Raw genomic sequence first — 18,216 nt, 5'->3', positions numbered from 1 at the left:
GTCTGGATTAGGTCTGGGATTTTCCCTCGCATATTTCTCATACTTGTTGGCCAGATTCTGGTCTTTTTTTTGTTTGGATCACGTAGTAATGTGGTACCACACTGAAACAGTCCATTAAACCTGGTTTCGATCAAAATTTTAGAGGATAATGCATGTTAGGTCTGTGTTAGGTCTGGGATTTGACTTCATCAGGGACATATTTCCGCAGTATTAACATACATGTTGACCTGATCGAGGGGTTCTTTCTGGTTTGGATCACGTAGAAATGTGGTACCACACTGAAACAGTCAATTAAACCTGGTTTCGATGAATATTTTGGAGGATAACGCATGTTAGGTCTAGGTTAGGCCTTGGATTTGCCCCATCAGGCTCATACTTTCGCATGTTTCTCATACTAGATGGCCAGATTCTGGGCTTTTTTTGGTTTTGATCACGCAGTAATGTGGTACCACACTGAAACAGACCATTAAACCTGGTTTCGATCAATATTTTAGAGGATAACACATGTTAGGTCTAGGTTATTTCTGGGATTTGCACTCATCAGGCTCATACTTTCTCATATTTCTCATACTTGATGGCCAGATCCTGGGCTTTTTCTGGTATGGACCACGTTGTAATGTGGCACCACACTGAAACAGTCGACTAAACCTGGTCTCGATCAATATTTTAGAGGATAACGCATGTTAGGTCTAGGTTAGGTCTGGGATTTGCTCTCATCAGGCTCACACTTTCGCATATTTCTCATACTCGATGGCCAGATTCTGGGTTTTTTCTGGTTTTGATCGCGTAGTAGTGTGGTACCACACTGAAACAGTCGACTAAAGCTGGTCTCGATCAGTATTTTCGAGGATAACGCATGTTAGGTCTGGATTAGGTCTGGATTAGATCTGGGATTTGCCCTCATCAGTCTCATACTTCCGCATTCTTTAGATACTTCTTGAACAGATCCTGGGTTTGTTCTGGTTTGGGTCACATAGTAATGTGGTACCACCCAGAAACAGTCGACTAAACCTGGTCACGATCAATATTTTAGAGGATAACGCATGTTATGTCTAGGTTAGGTCTGGGATTTGCTCTCATCAGGCTCATACTTTCGCATACTTCTCATACTTGTTGGCCTGATCCTGGGCTTTTTCTGGTTTGGATCACGTAGTAATGTGGTACCAGACTGAAACAGTCGACTAAACCTGGTCACGATCAGTATGTTAGAGGATAACGCATGTTAGGTCTGGATTAGGTTTGGATTAGGTCTGGGATTTGCCCCCATCAGTCTCACACTTCCACATTCTTCACGTACCTCTTGAACAGATCCTGGGTTTTTTTTGGTTTGGATCACATAGTAGTGTGGTACCTCACTGAAACAGTCGATTAAACATGGTTTTGATCAATATTTTAGAGGATAACTCATGTTAGGTCAGAGTTGAGTCTAGGATTTGCCCTCATCAGGCTCATACTTTCGCATATTTCTCTTACTTGTTAGCTAGATCCTTTGCTCTTTCTGGTTTGGATCACATAGAAATGTGGTACCACACTGAAACAGTCAATTAAGCCTGGTTTCGATCAATATTTTAGAGGATAACGCATGTTAGGTCTAGGTGAGGCCTTGAATTTGCCCTCATCAGACTCATAATTTCGCATTCTTCACATACTTGTTGAACAGATCCTGGGATTTTTCTGCTTTGGATCACGTAGTAATGTGGTACCACACTGAAAAAGACGATTAAACCTGGTTCCGATCAATATTTTAGAGGATAACTCATGTTAGGTCAGAGTAGGGTCTAGGATTTGTCCTCATCAGGCTCATACTTTCGCATATTTCTCTTACTTGTTAGCCAGATCCTTTGCTCTTTCCGGTTTGGATCACATAGAAATGTGGTACCACACTGAAACAGTCAATTAAACCTGGTTTCGATCAATATTTTAGAGGATAACACATGTTAGGTCTGGATTAGGTCTGGATTAGGTCTGGGATTTGCCCTCTTCAGTCTCATACTTTCGCATTCTTCACAAACTTCTTGAACAGATCCTGGGTTTGTTCTGGTTTGGATCACATAGTTATGTGGTACCACCCAGAAACAGTCGACTAAACCTGGTCACGATCAATATTATAGAGGATAACGCATGTTAGGTCTAGGTTAGGTCTGGGATTTGCTCTCATCAGGCTCATACTTTCGCATATTTCTCATACTTGATGGCCAGATTCTGGGTTTTTTCAGGTTTTGATCGCGTAGTAATGTGGTACCATACTGAAACGGTCGACTAAAGCTGGTCTCGATCAGTATTTTCGAGGATAACGCATGTTAGGTCTGGATTAGGGCTGGATAAGGTCTGGAATTTGCCCTCATCAGTCTCATACTTCCGCATTCTTCAGATACTTCTTGAACAGATCCTGGGTTTTTTCTGGTTTGTATCACATAGTAGTGTGGTCCCACACTGCAACAGTCGATTAAACATGGTTTTGATCAATATTTTAGAGGATAACTCATGTTAGGTCAGAGTTGGGTCTAGGATTTGTCCTCACCAGGCTCATACTTTCGCATATTTCTCTTACTTGTTAGCCAGAACCTTTGCTCTTTCCGGTTTCGATCACATAGAAATGTGGTACCACACTGAAACAGTCGACTAAACCTGGTCTCGATCAGTATTTTAGAGGTTAACGCATGTTAGGTCTGGATTAGGTCTGGGATTTGACCTCATCAGGGTCATACTTTCGCATACTTCTCATACTTGTTGGCCTGATCCTGGGCTTTTTCTGGTTTGGATGACGTAGTAATGTGGTACCAGACTGAAACAGTCGACTAAACCTGGTCACGATCAGTATGTTAGAGGATAACGCATGTTAGGTCTGGGATTTGCTCTCATCAGGTTCATACTTTCGCATATTTCTCATACTTGATGGGCAGATTCTGGGCTCTTTCTGGTTTGGATCACATAGTAATGTGGTACCACATTGAAACAGACCATTAAACCTGGCTTCGATCAATATTTTGGAGGATAACGTATGTTAGGTCTAGGTTAGGTCTGGGATTTGCACTCATCAGGCTCATAATTTCGCATTCTTCACATACTTGTTGAACAGATCCCATGTTTTTTCTGGTTTGGATCACGTGGTAACGTGGGTCCACACTGAAACAGTCGATTAAGCCCGGTCTCGATCTATATTTTAGAGGATAACGCATGTTAGGTCTGGGCTAGGTCTGGGATTTGCCCTCCTCAGTCTCATACTTTCTCATTCTTCACATAATTCTTGAACAGATCCTGGGTTTGTTCTGGTTTGGATCACATTGTAATGTGGTACCACCCAGAAACAGTCGATTAAACCTGGTCACGATCAATATTTTAGAGGATAACGCATGTTAGGTCTAGGTTAGGTCTGCGATTTGCTCTCATCAGGCTCATACTTTCGCATATTTCTCATACTTGATTGCCTGATTCTGGGCTTTTTCTGGTTTGGATCACGTAGTAATGTGGTACCGCACAGAAACAGTCGATTAAACATGGTTATGATCAATATTTTAGAGGATAACTCATGTTAGGTCAGAGTTGGGTCTAGGATTTGCCCTCCTCGGGCTCATACGTTCGCATATTTCTCTTACTTGTTAGCCAAATCATTTGCTCGTTCTGGTTTGGACCACATAGAAATGTGGTACGACACTGAAACATTTAATTAAACCTGGTTTCGATCAATATTTTAGAGGATAACGCATGTTAGGTCTAGGTTAGGCCTTGAATTTGCCCTCATCAGACTCATAATTTCGCATTCGTCACATACTTGTTGAACAGATCCCATGTTTTTTCTGGTTTGGATCACGTGGTAACGTGGGTCCACACTGAAACAGTCGATTAAACCCGGTCTCGATCTATATTTTAGAGGATAACGCATGTTAGGTCTAGGTTAGGCCTGGGATTTGCCCTCATCAGTCTCATACTTCCGCATTCTTCACATACTGCTTGATCAGATCCTGGGTTTTTTCTGGAATGGATCACATAGTAGCGTGGTACCACACTGAAACAGTCGATTAAACATGGTTTTGATCAATATTTTAGAGGATAACACATGTTAGGTCTGGGTTAGGTCTGTGATTTTCCCTCACGAGGCTCATACTTTCGCATATTTCTCATACTTGTTGGCCAGGTCCTGGGCTTTTTCTCGTTTGGATCACGTAGTAATGTGGAACCACACTGAAACTGTCTATTAAACCTGGTATCGATCAATATTTTGGAGGATAAAGCATGTTAGGTCTGGGTTAGGTCTGGGATTTGCCCTCTTCAGTCTCATACTTTCGCATTCTTCACATACTTCTTGAACAGATCCTGAGTTTTTTCTGGTTTGGATCACGTGGTAATGTGGTACCACACTGAAACAGACCATCAAACCTGGTTTCGATCAATATTTTAGAGGATAACGCATGTTAAGTTTATGTTAGGTCTGGGATTTGCTCTCATCAGGCTCATACTTTCGCATATTTCTCATACTTGATGGGCAGATTCTGGGCTTTTTCTGGATTGGATCACGTAGTAATGTGGTACCACACTGAAACGGTCGACTAAAGCTGGTCTCGATCAGTATTTTAGAGGATAACGCATGTTAGGTCCGGATTAGGTCTGGATTAGTTCTGGGATTTGCCCTCATCAGTCTCATACTTCCGCATTCTTCACACACTTGTTGAACAGATTCTGGGTTTTTTCTGGTTTGGATCACGTCGTAATGTGGTACCGCACTGAAACAGTCCATTAAACCTTGTTTCGATCAGTATTTTAGAGGATAACCCATGTTAGGTCTGGGTTAGGTCTGGGAATTGACCTCATCAGGGTCATACCTTCGCAGTTTTAACATACATGTTGACCTGATCGAAGGTTTTTTTCTGGTTTGGATCATGTGGGAATGTGGTACCACATTGAAACAGTCAACTAAACCTGGTTTCGATCAATATTTTAGAGGATAACACATGTTAGGTCTAGGTTAGTTCTGGGATTTGCTCTCATCATGCTCATACTTTCGCATATTTCTCATGCTTGTTGGCCAGATCCTGGGCTTTCACTGGTTTGGATCACGTAGTTATGTGGTACCACACTGAAACAGTCAAATTAAACCTGGTCTCGATCAATATTTTAGAGGATAGCACATGTTATGCCTGAGTTGGATGTAGGATTTGCCACCATCAGGCTCATACTTTCGCATATATCTCTTACTTGATGGCCAGATTCTGGGCTCTTTCTGGATTGGATCACGTAGTAATGTGGTACCACACTGAAACAGCCGATTAAACATGGTTTCGAACGATATTTTAGAGGATAACGCATGTTAGGTCTAGGTTAGGTCTGGGATTTGCACTCATCAGGCCCATACTTTCGCATATTTCTCATACTTGATGGCCAGATCCAGGCCTTTTTCTGGTTTGGATCACGTACTAATGTGGTACCACACTGAAACAGTCGAGTAAACCTAGTCTCGGTCAATATTTTAGAGGATAACGCATGTTAGGTCTAGGTTAGGTCTGGGATTTGCTCTCATCAGGCTCATACTTTCGCATATTTCTCATTCTCGTTGGCCAGATCCTGGGCTTTCACTGGTTTGGATCAGGTAGTAATGTCGTACCACACTGAAACAGTCAAATTAAACCTGGCCTCGATCAATACTTTAGAGGATAACACATGTTAGGTCTAGGTTATTTCTGGGATTTGCACTCATCAGGCTCATACTTTCTCATATTTCTCATACTTGATGGCCAGATTCTGGGCTTTTTCTGGTATGGACCACGTAGTAATGTGGTACCACACTGAAACAGTCGACTAAACCTGGTCTCGATCAATATTTTAGTGCATAACGCATGTTAGGTCTGGATTAGGTCTGGGATTTGCCCTCATCAGACTCATACTTTCGCATATTTCTCATACTTGATGGCCAGATTCTGGTCTTTTTTTGGTTTGGATCACGTCGTAATGTGGTACCGCACTGAAACAGTCCATTAAACCTTGTTTCGATCAGTATTTTAGAGGATAACCCATGTTAGGTCTGGGTTAGTTCTGGGAATTGACCTCATCAGGGTCATACCTTCGCATATTTCTCATGCTTGTTGGCCAGATCCTGGGCTTTCACTGGTTTGGATCACGTAGTTATGTGGTACCACACTGAAACAGTCAAATTAAACCTGGTCTCGATCAATATTTTAGAGGATAACACATGTTAGGTCTAGGTTAGGTCTGGGATTTGCTCTCATCAGGCTCATACTTTTGCATATTTCTCGTACTTGTTGGCCAGATCCTGCGCTTCTTCTGGTTTGGATCACGTAGTAATGTGGTACCACACTGAAACAGTCGACTAAACCTGGTGACGATCAATATTTTAGAGGATAACGCATGTTAGGTCTAGGTTAGGTCTGGGATTTGCTCTCATCATGCTCATACTTTCGCATATTTCTCATGCTTGTTGGCCAGATCCTGGGCTTTCACTGGTTTGGATCACGTAGTTATGTGGTACCACACTGAAACAGTCAAATTAAACCTGGTCTCGGTCAATATTTGGAGGATAACACATGCTAGGTCTAGGTTAGGTCTGGGATTTGCACTCACCAGGCTCATACTTTCGCATATTTCTCATACTTGTTGGCCAGATTCTGGTCTTTTTTCAGTGTGGATCACGTAGTAATGTGGTACCACACTGAAACAGTCCAATAAACCTGGTTTCGATCAATATTTTAGAGGATAACGCATGTCCGGTCAATGTTAGGTCTGGGATTTGCTCTCATCAGGCTCATACATTCACACTTTCCGCATACTTGTTGGCCAGATCCCGGGCTTTTTCAGGTTTGGATCACGTGGTTATGTGGTACCACACTGGAACAGTCAATTAAACCTGGTTTCGATGAATATTTTGGAGGATAACGCATGTTAGGTCTAGGTTAGGCCTTGGATTTGCCCCATCAGGCTCATACTTTCGCATGTTTCTCATACTTGATGGCCAGATTCTGGGCTTTTTTTGGTTTTGATCACGCAGTAATGTGGTACCACACTGAAACAGACCATTAAACCTGGTTTCGATCAATATTTTAGAGGATAACACATGTTAGGTCTAGATTAGACCTTGGATTTGCACTCATCAGGATCATACTTTCGCATTCTTCACATACTTGTTGAACAGAACCCGGGTTTTTTCTGGTTTGGATCACGTAGTAATGCGGTACCACACAAAAACAGTCGACTGAGCCTGGTCACGATCAATATTTTAGAGGATAATGCATGTTAGGTCTAGGTTAGGTATGGGATTTGCACTCATCAGGCTCATACTTTCGCATATTTCTCTTAGTTGTTTGCCAGATCCTTTGCTTTTACTGGTTTGGATCACACAGTAATGTGGTACCACACTGAAACAGTCGATTAAACCTGGTTTCGATCAATATTTTAGAGGATAACGTATGTTAGGTCTAGGTTAGGTCTGGGATTTGCTCTCATCAGGCTCATACTTTCGCATATTTCTCATACTTGATGGCCAGATTCTGGGCCTTTTTTGGTTTCGATCACGTAGTAATGCGGTACCACACTGAAACGGTCGATTAAACCTGGTTTCGATCAATATTTTAGAGGATAACGCAGGTTAGGTCTATGTTAGGTCCGGGATTTGCCCCCATCAGGCTCACACTTTCGCATTCTTCACATACCTGTTGAACAGATCCTGGGTTTTTTCTGGTTTGGATCACGTGGAAATGTGGTACCACACTGAAACAGTCAATTAAACCTAGTCTGGGTCAACATTTCAAAGGATAACTCATGGTAGGTCTAGGTTAGGTCTGGGATTTGCTCTCATCAGGTTCATACTTTCGCATATTTCTCATACTTGTTTGCCAGATCCTGGGCTTTTGCTGGTTTGGATCATGTAGTAATGTGGTACAACACTGAAACAGTCGACTAAACCTGGTCACGATCAATACTTTAGAGGATAACGCATGTCAGGTCAATGTTAGGTCTGGGATTTGCTCTCATCAGGCTCATACATTCACACTTTCCGCATACTTGTTGGCCAGATCCCGGGCTTTTTCAGGTTTGGATCACGTGGTTATGTGGTATCACACTGAAACAGTCGACTAAACCTGGTCTCGATCAATATTTTAGAGGATAACGCATGTTAGGTCTATGTTAGGTCTGGGATTTGCTCTCATCAGGCTTATACATTCACATTTTCCGCATACTTGTTGGCCAGATCCCGGGCTTTTTCTCGTTTCGATCACGTGGTAATGTGGTATCATACTGAAACAGTCCATTAAACCAGGTTTCGATCAATATCTTAGAGGATAACACAAGTTAAGTCTGAGTTGGGTCTAGGATTTGCCCTCATCAGGCTCATACTTTCGCATATAACTCTTACTTGATGGCCAGATTCTGGGCTTTTTCTGGATTGGATCACGTAGAAATGTGGTACCACACTGAAACAGTCGACTAAACCTGGTCACGATCAATATTTTAGTGGATGACGCATGTTAGGTCTGGATTAGGTATGGGATTTGCCCTCATCGGCCTCATACTTTCGCATATTTCTCATACTTGTTTGCCAGATCCTGGGCTTTTGCTGGTTTGGATCACGTAGTAATGTGGGACCACACTGAAACAGTCGATTAAACCTGGTCTCGATCAATATTTTAGAGGATAACGTATGTTAGGTCTAGGTTCGGCCTTGGATTTGCCCCCATTAGACTCATACTTTCGCATTCTTCACATACTTGTTGAACAGATCCTGGGATTTTTCTGCTTTGGATCACGTAGTAATGTGGCACCACACTGAAAGAGACAATTAAACCTGGTTCCGATAAATATTTTTGAGGATAACGCATGCTAGGTCTACTTTAGGTTTGGGATTTGCTCGCATCAGGCTTATACTTTCGCATATTTCTCATACTTGATGGCCAGATTCTGGGCTTTTTCTGGTTTGGATCATATAGTAATCTGGTACCACCCAGAAACAGTCGATGAAACCAGGTTTCGATCAATATTTTAGATGATAGCGCATGTTAGGGCTAGGTTAGGCCTGGGATTTGCCCCCATCAGACTCATACTTTCGCATTCTTCACACACTTGTCGAAAAGATCCTGGGATCTTTCTGCTTCGGATCACGTAGTAATGTGGTGCCACACTGAAAGAGACGATTAAACCTGGTTCCGATCAATTTTTTTGAGGATAACGCATGCTAGGTCTACGTTAGGTCTGGGATTTGCTCGCATCAGGCTCATACTTTCGCATATTTCTCATACTTGATGGCCAGATCCTGGCCTTTTTCTGGTTTGGATCACGTAGTAAGGTGGTACCACACTGAAACAGTCGACTAAGCCTGGTCACGATCAATATTTTAGTGGATGACGCATGTTAGGTCTGGATTAGGTATGGGATTCGCCCTCATCGGCCTCATACTTTCGCATTCTTCACATACTTCTTGAACAGATCCTGGGTTTCTTCTGGTATGGATCACATAGTAGTGTGGTACCACACTGAAACAGTCGATTAAACATTGTTTCGATCGATATTTTAGAGGATAACGCATGTTAGGTCTGGATTAGGTCTGGGATTTTCCTTCATCAGGGTCATACTTTCGCATATTTCTCATACTTGTTGGCCAGATTCTGGCCTTTTTTTGGTTTGGATCACGTAGTAATGTGGTACCACACTGGAACAGTCCATTAAACCTGGTTTCGATCAAAATTTTAGAGGATAATGCATGTTAGGTCTATGTTAGGTCTGTGATTTGCATTCATCAGGCTCATACTTTCGCATATTTCTCATGCTTGTTGGCCAGATCCTGGGCTTTCACTGGTTTGGATCACGTATTTATGTGGTACCACACTGAAACGGTCAAATTAAACCTGGTCTCGATCAATATTTTAGAGGATAACGCATGTCAGGTCAATGTTAGGTCTGGGATTTGCTCTCATCAGGCTCATACATTCACACTTTCAGCATACTTGTTGGCCAGATCCCGGGCTTTTTCAGGTTTGGATCACGTGGTTATGTGGTATCACACTGAAACAGTCGACTAAACCTGGTCTCGACCAATATTTTAGAGGATAACGCATGTTAGGTCAGGTTTAGGTCTGTGATTTTCCCTCGCATATTTCTCATACTTGTTGGCCAGATTCTGGTCTTTCTTTTGTTTGGATCACGTAGTAATGTGGTACCACACTGAAACAGTCCATTAAACCTGGTTTCGATCAAAATTTTAGAGGATAATGCATGTTAGGTCTGTGTTAGGTCTGGGATTTGACTTCATCAGGGACATATTTGCGCAGTATTAACATACATGTTGACCTGATCGAGGGGTTCTTTCTGGTTTGGATCACGTAGAAATGTGGTACCACACTGAAACAGTCAATTAAACCTGGTTTCGATGAATATTTTGGAGGATAACGCATGTTAGGTCTAGGTTAGGCCTTGGATTTGCCCCATCAGGCTCATACTTTCGCATGTTTCTCATACTAGATGGCCAGATTCTGGGCTTTTTTTGGTTTTGATCACGCAGTAATGTGGTACCACACTGAAACAGACCATTAAACCTGGTTTCGATCAATATTTTAGAGGATAACACATGTTAGGTCTAGGTTATTTCTGGGATTTGCACTCATCAGGCTCATACTTTCTCATATTTCTCATACTTGATGGCCAGATCCTGGGCTTTTTCTGGTATGGACCACGTAGTAATGTGGTACCACACTGAAACAGTCGACTAAACCTGGTCTCGATCAATATTTTAGAGGATAACGCATGTTAGGTCTAGGTTAGGTCTGGGATTTGCTCTCATCAGGCTCACACTTTCGCATATTTCTCATACTCGATGGCCAGATTCTGGGTTTTTTCTGGTTTTGATCGCGTAGTAGTGTGGTACCACACTGAAACAGTCGACTAAAGCTGGTCTCGATCAGTATTTTCGAGGATAACGCATGTTAGGTCTGGATTAGGTCTGGGATTTGCCCTCGTCAGTCTCATACTTCCGCATTCTTTAGATACTTCTTGAACAGATCCTGGGTTTGTTCTGGTTTGGGTCACATAGTAATGTGGTACCACCCAGAAACAGTCGACTAAACCTGGTCACGATCAATATTTTAGAGGATAACGCATGTTATGTCTAGGTTAGGTCTGGGATTTGCTCTCATCAGGCTCATACTTTCGCATACTTCTCATACTTGTTGGCCTGATCCTGGGCTTTTTCTGGTTTGGATCACGTAGTAATGTGGTACCAGACTGAAACAGTCGACTAAACCTGGTCACGATCAGTATGTTAGAGGATAACGCATGTTAGGTCTGGATTAGGTCTGGATTAGGTCTGGGATTTGCCCTCATCAGTCTCATACTTCCGCATTCTTCACATACTTCTTGATCAGATCCTGGGTTTTTTCTGGTTTGGATCACATAGTAGTGTGGTACCTCACTGAAACAGTCGATTAAACATGGTTTTGATCAATATTTTAGAGGATAACTCATGTTAGGTCAGAGTTGGGTCTAGGATTTGCCCTCATCAGGCTCATACTTTCGCATATTTCTCTTACTTGTTAGCCAGATCCTTTGCTCTTTCTGGTTTGGATCACATAGAAATGTGGTACCACACTGAAACAGTCAATTAAACCTGGTTTCGATCAATATTTTAGAGGATAACGCATGTTAGGTCTAGGTTAGGTCTGGGATTTGCTCTCATCAGGCTCATACTTTCGCATATTTCTCATACTTGATGGCCAGATTCTGGGCTTTTTCTGGTTTGGATCACGTAGTAATGTGGTACCACACTGAAACAGTCGACTAAAGCTGGTCTCGATCAGTATTTTAGAGGATAACGCATGTTAGGTCTGGATTAGGTCTGGATTAGGTCTGGGATTTGCCCCCATCAGTCTCATACTTCCACATTCTTCACGTACCTCTTGAACAGATCCTGGGTTTTTTCTGGTTTGGATCACATAGTAGTGTGGTACCACACTGAAACAGTCGATTAAACATGGTTTTGATCAATATCTTAGAGGATAACTCATGTTAGGTCAGAGTTGGGTCTAGGATTTGCCCTCATCAGGCTCATACTTTCGCATATTTCTCATACTTGATGGCCAGATCCTGGGTTTTTTCTGGTTTGGATCACATAGTAGTGTGGTACCACACTGAAACAGTCGATTAAACATGGTTTCGATCAATATTTTAGAGGATAACGCATTTTAGGTCTAGGTTAGGCCTTGAATTTGCCCTCATCAGACTCATAATTTCGCATTCTTCACATACTTGTTGAACAGATCCCTATGTTTTTTCTGGTTTGGATTACGTAGAAATGTGGTACCACACTGAAACAGTCGACTAAACCTGGTCACGATCAATATTTTAGAGGATAGCGCATGTTAGGTCTATGTTAGGTCTGGGATTTGCTCTCATCAGGCTCATACTTTCGCATATTTCTCATACTTGATGGCCAGATTCTGGGCTTTTTCTGGTTGGGATCACACAGTAATGTGGTTCCACACTGAAACAGTCCATTAAACCTGGTTTCGATCGATATTTTAGAGGATATCGCATGTTAGCTCTAGGTTAAGCCTGGGACTTGCCCTCATGAGGGTCATACTTTCATATTTTTCGCATACTTGTTGGCCAGATCTCGGGCATTTTCAGGTTTGGATCACGTGGTAATGTGGTATCACACTGAACCAGTCCATTAACCCTGGTCTCGATCAATATTTTAGAGGATAACTCATGTTAGGTCAGAGTTGGGTCTAGGATTTGCCCACATCAGGCTCATACTTTCGCATATTTCTCTTACTTGTTAGCCAGATCCTTTGCTCTTTCTGGTTTGGATCACGTAGAAATGTGGTACCACACTGAAACAGTCAATTAAACCTGGTTTCGATCAATATTTTAGAGGATAACGCATGTTAGGTCTGGATTAGGTCTGGATTAGGTCTGGGATTTGCCCTCTTCAGTCACATACTTTCGCAATCTTCACAAACTTCTTGAACAGATCCTGGGTTTGTTCTGGTTTGGGTCACATAGTAATGTGGTACCACACTGAAAGAGACGATTAAACCTGGTTCCGATCAATATTTTTGAGGATAACGCGTGCTAGGTCTACGTTAGGTGTGGGATTTGCTCGGATCAGGCTCATACCTTCGCTTATTTCTCATACTTGATGGCCAGATTCTGGGCTTTTTCTGGTTGGGATCACATAGAAATGTGGTACCACACTGAAACAGTCAATTAAACCTGGTTTCGATCAATATTTTAGAGGATAACGCATGTTAGGTCTAGGTGAGGCCTTGAATTTGCCCTCATCAGACTCATAATTTCGCATTCTTCACATACTTGTTGAACAGATCCTGGGATTTTTCTGCTTTGGATCACGTAGTAATGTGGTACCACACTGAAAGAGACGATTAAACCTGGTTCCGATCAATATTTTAGAGGATAACTCATGTTAGGTCAGAGTTGGGTCTAGGATTTGTCCTCATCAGGCTCATACTTTCGCATATTTCTCTTACTTGTTAGCCAGATCCTTTGCTCTTTCCGGTTTGGATCACATAGAAATGTGGTACCACACTGAAACAGTCAATTAAACCTGGTTTCGATCAATATTTTAGAGGATAACACATGTTAGGTCTGGATTAGGTCTGGATTAGGTCTGGGATTTGCCCTCTTCAGTCTCATACTTTCGCATTCTTCACAAACTTCTTGAACAGATCCTGGGTTTGTTCTGGTTTGGATCACATAGTTATGTGGTACCACCCAGAAACAGTCGACTAAACCTGGTCACGATCAATATTATAGAGGATAACGCATGTTAGGTCTAGGTTAGGTCTGGGATTTGCTCTCATCAGGCTCATACTTTCGCATATTTCTCATACTTGATGGCCAGATTCTGGGTTTTTTCAGGTTTTGATCGCGTAGTAATGTGGTACCATACTGAAACGGTCGACTAAAGCTGGTCTCGATCAGTATTTTCGAGGATAACGCATGTTAGGTCTGGATTAGGGCTGGATAAGGTCTGGAATTTGCCCTCATCAGTCTCATACTTCCGCATTCTTCAGATACTTCTTGAACAGATCCTGGGTTTTTTCTGGTTTGTATCACATAGTAGTGTGGTCCCAACCTGAAACAGTCGATTAAACATGGTTTTGATCAATATTTTAGAGGATAACTCATGTTAGGTCAGAGTTGGGTCTAGGATTTGCCCTCATCAGGCTCATACTTTCGCATATTTCTCTTACTTGTTAGCCAGATCCTTTGCTCTTTCCGGTTTCGATCACATAGAAATGTGGTACCACACTGAAACAGTCCATTAAACCTGGTTTCGATCAAAATTTTAGAGGATAACGCATGTTAGGTCTATGTTAGGTCTGGGATTTGCTCTCATCAGGTTCATACTTTCGCATATTTCTCATACTTGATGGGCAGATTCTGGGCTCTTTCTGGTTTGGATCACATAGTAATGTGGTACCACATTGAAACAGACCATTAAACCTGGCTTCGATCAATATTTTGGAGGATAACGTATGTTAGGTCTAGGTTAGGTCTGGGATTTGCTCTCATCAGGCTCATAATTTCGCATTCTTCACATAATTCTTGAACAGATCCTGGGTTTGTTCTGGTTTGGATCACATTGTAATGTGGTACCACCCAGAAACAGTCGATTAAACCTGGTCACGATCAATATTTTAGAGGATAACGCATGTTAGGTCTAGGTTAGGTCTGCGATTTGCTCTCATCAGGCTCATACTTTCGCATATTTCTCATACTTGATGGCCTGATTCTGGGCTTTTTCTGGTTTGGATCACGTAGTAATGTGGTACCGCACAGAAACGGTCGATTAAACATGGTTATGATCAATATTTTAGAGGATAACTCATGTTAGGTCAGAGTTGGGTCTAGGATTTGCCCTCCTCGGGCTCATACGTTCGCATATTTCTCTTACTTGTTAGCCAAATCATTTGCTCGTTCTGGTTTGGACCACATAGAAATGTGGTACCACACTGAAACATTCAATTAAACCTGGTTTCGATCAATATTTTAGAGGATAACGCATGTTAGGTCTAGGTTAGGCCTTGAATTTGCCCTCATCAGACTCATAATTTCGCATTCGTCACATACTTGTTGAACAGATCCCATGTTTTTTCTGGTTTGGATCACGTGGTAACGTGGGTCCACACTGAAACAGTCGATTAAACCCGGTCTCGATCTATATTTTAGAGGATAACGCATGTTAGGTCTAGGTTAGGCCTGGGATTTGCCCTCATCAGTCTCATACTTCCGCATTCTTCACATACTTCTTGATCAGGTCCTGGGTTTTTTCTGGAATGGATCACATAGTAGCGTGGTACCACACTGAAACAGTCGATTAAACATGGTTTTGATCAATATTTTAGAGGATAACACATGTTAGGTCTGGGTTAGGTCTGTGATTTTCCCTCACGAGGCTCATACTTTCGCATATTTCTCATACTTGTTGGCCAGGTCCTGGGCTTTTTCTCGTTTGGATCACGTAGTAATGTGGAACCACACTGAAACTGTCTATTAAACCTGGTATCGATCAATATTTTGGAGGATAAAGCATGTTAGGTCTGGGTTAGGTCTGGGATTTGCCCTCTTCAGTCTCATACTTTCGCATTCTTCACATACTTCTTGAACAGATCCTGAGATTTTTCTGGTTTGGATCACGTGGTAATGTGGTACCACACTGAAACAGACCATCAAACCTGGTTTCGATCAATATTTTAGAGGATAACGCATGTTAGGTTTATGTTAGGTCTGGGATTTGCTCTCATCAGGCTCATACTTTCGCATATTTCTCATACTTGATGGGCAGATTCTGGGCTTTTTCTGGATTGGATCACGTAGTAATGTGGTACCACACTGAAACAGTCGACTAAAGCTGGTCTCGATCAGTATTTTAGAGGATAACGCATGTTAGGTCCGGATTAGGTCTGGATTAGTTCTGGAATTTGCCCTCATCAGTCTCATACTTCCGCATTCTTCACATACTTCTTGAACAGATCCTGGGTTTTTTCTGGTTTGGATCACATAGTAGTGTGGTACCACACAGAAACAGTCGATTAAACATGGTTTTGATCAATATTTTAGAGGATAACACATGTTAGGTCTGGGTTAGGTCTGTGATTTTCCCTCACGAGGCTCATACTTTCGCATATTTCTCATACTTGTTGGCCAGGTCCTGGGCTTTTTCTCGTTTGGATCACGTAGTAATGTGGAACCACACTGAAACTGTCTATTAAACCTGGTATCGATCAATATTTTAGAGGATAACGCATGTTAGGTCTAGGTTAGGTCTGCGATTTGCTCTCATCAGGCTCATACTTTCGCATATTTCTCATACTTGATGGCCTTATTCTGGGCTTTTTCTGGTTTGGATCACGTAGTAATGTGGTACCGCACAGAAACAGTCGATTAAACATGGTTTTGAACAATATTTTAGTGGATAACTCATGTTAGGTCGGAGTTGGGACTAGGATTTGCCCTCATCCGGCTCATACTTTCGCATATCTCTCTTACTTGTTAGCCAGATCCCTTGCTCATTCTGGTTTGGATCTCATAGAAATGTGGTACCGCACTGAAACAGTCAATTAAACCTGGTTTCGACCAACATTTTAGAGGATAACGGATGTTATGTCTAGGTTAGGCCTTGGATTTGCCCCCATCAGACTCATACTTTCGCATTCTTCACATACTTGTTGAACAGAACCTGGGTTTTTTCTCGTTTGGATCACGTGGTAATGTGGGACCACACTGAAACAGCCGATTAAACCTGGTCTCGATTAATATTTTAGAGGATAACGCATGTTAGGTCTGGGCTAGGTCTGGGATTTGCCCTCTTCAGTCTCATACTTTCGCATTCTTCACATACTTCTTGAACTGATCCTGGGTTTTTTCTGGTTTGGATCACATAGTAATGTGGTACCACACTGAAACAGACCATTAAACCTGGTTTCGATCAATATTTTAGAGGATACCACATGTTAGGACTAGGTTAGGTTGGGATTTGCACTCATCAGGCTCATACTTTCGCATTCTTCACATACTTCTTGATCAGATCCTGTGTTTTTTGGTATGGATCACATAGTAGCGTGGTACCACACTGAAACAGTCGATTATTCATGGTTTTGATCAATATTTTAGATGATAACACATGTTAGGTCTGAGTTGGGTCTAGAATTTGCCCTCATCAGGCTCATGCTTTCGCATTTTTGCATACTCGTTGACCAGATCCTGGGCTTTTTCTGCTTTGGATCACGTGGTAATGTGGTACCACACTGAAACAGTCAATTAAACCTAGTCTGGGTCAACATTTCAAACGATAACGCAAGTTAGGTCTGGGTTAGGTCTGTGATTTGCCCTCATGAGGCTCATACTTTCGCATATTTCTCATACTTGTTGGCCAGATCCTGGGCTTTTTCTGGTTTGGATCGCGTAGTAATGTGGAACCACACTGAAACTGTCTATTAAACCTGGTCTCGATCAATATTTTGGAGGACAAAGCATGTTAGGTCTGGGTTAGGTCTGGGATTTGGCCTCTTCAGTCTCATACTTTCGCATTCTTCACATAACTCTTGAACAGATCCAGGGTTTTTCTGGTTTGGATCACGTAGTAATGTGGTACCACACTGAAACAGTCGACTAAAGCTGGTCTCGATCAGTATTTTAGAGGATAACGCATGTTAGGTCTGGATTAGGTCTGGATTAAGTCTGGGATTTGCCCTCATCAGTCTCATACTTCCGCATTCTTCACATACTTCTTGAACAGATCCTGGGTTTTTTGGTATGGATCACATAGTAGCGTGGTACCACACTGAAACAGTCGATTAAACATGGTTTTGATCAATATTTTAGAGGATAACTCATGTTAGGTCGGAGTTGGGTCTAGGATTTGCCATCATCAGAGTCATACTTTCGCATATTTCTCTTACTTGTTAGCCAGATCCTTTGCTCTTTCTGGTTTGGATCACATAGAAATGTGGTACCACACTGAAACAGACCATTAAACCTGGTTTCGATCAATATTTTAGAGGATAACACATGTTGGGTCTAGGTTAGGTCTGGGATTTGCATTCGTCAGGCTCATCCTTTCGCATTTTTCGCATACTTGTTGGCCAGATCCCGGGCTTTTTCAGGTTTGGATCACGTGGTAATGTGGTATCGCACTGAAACAGTCCATTAACCCTGGTCTCGATCTATATTTTAGAGGATAACGCATGTTAGGTC

Source organism: Colletes latitarsis, chromosome 1, assembly GCF_051014445.1.
Source record: "Colletes latitarsis isolate SP2378_abdomen chromosome 1, iyColLati1, whole genome shotgun sequence".
Taxonomy (NCBI): domain Eukaryota; kingdom Metazoa; phylum Arthropoda; class Insecta; order Hymenoptera; family Colletidae; genus Colletes; species Colletes latitarsis.
This window is presented reverse-complemented; position numbering follows the sequence as displayed.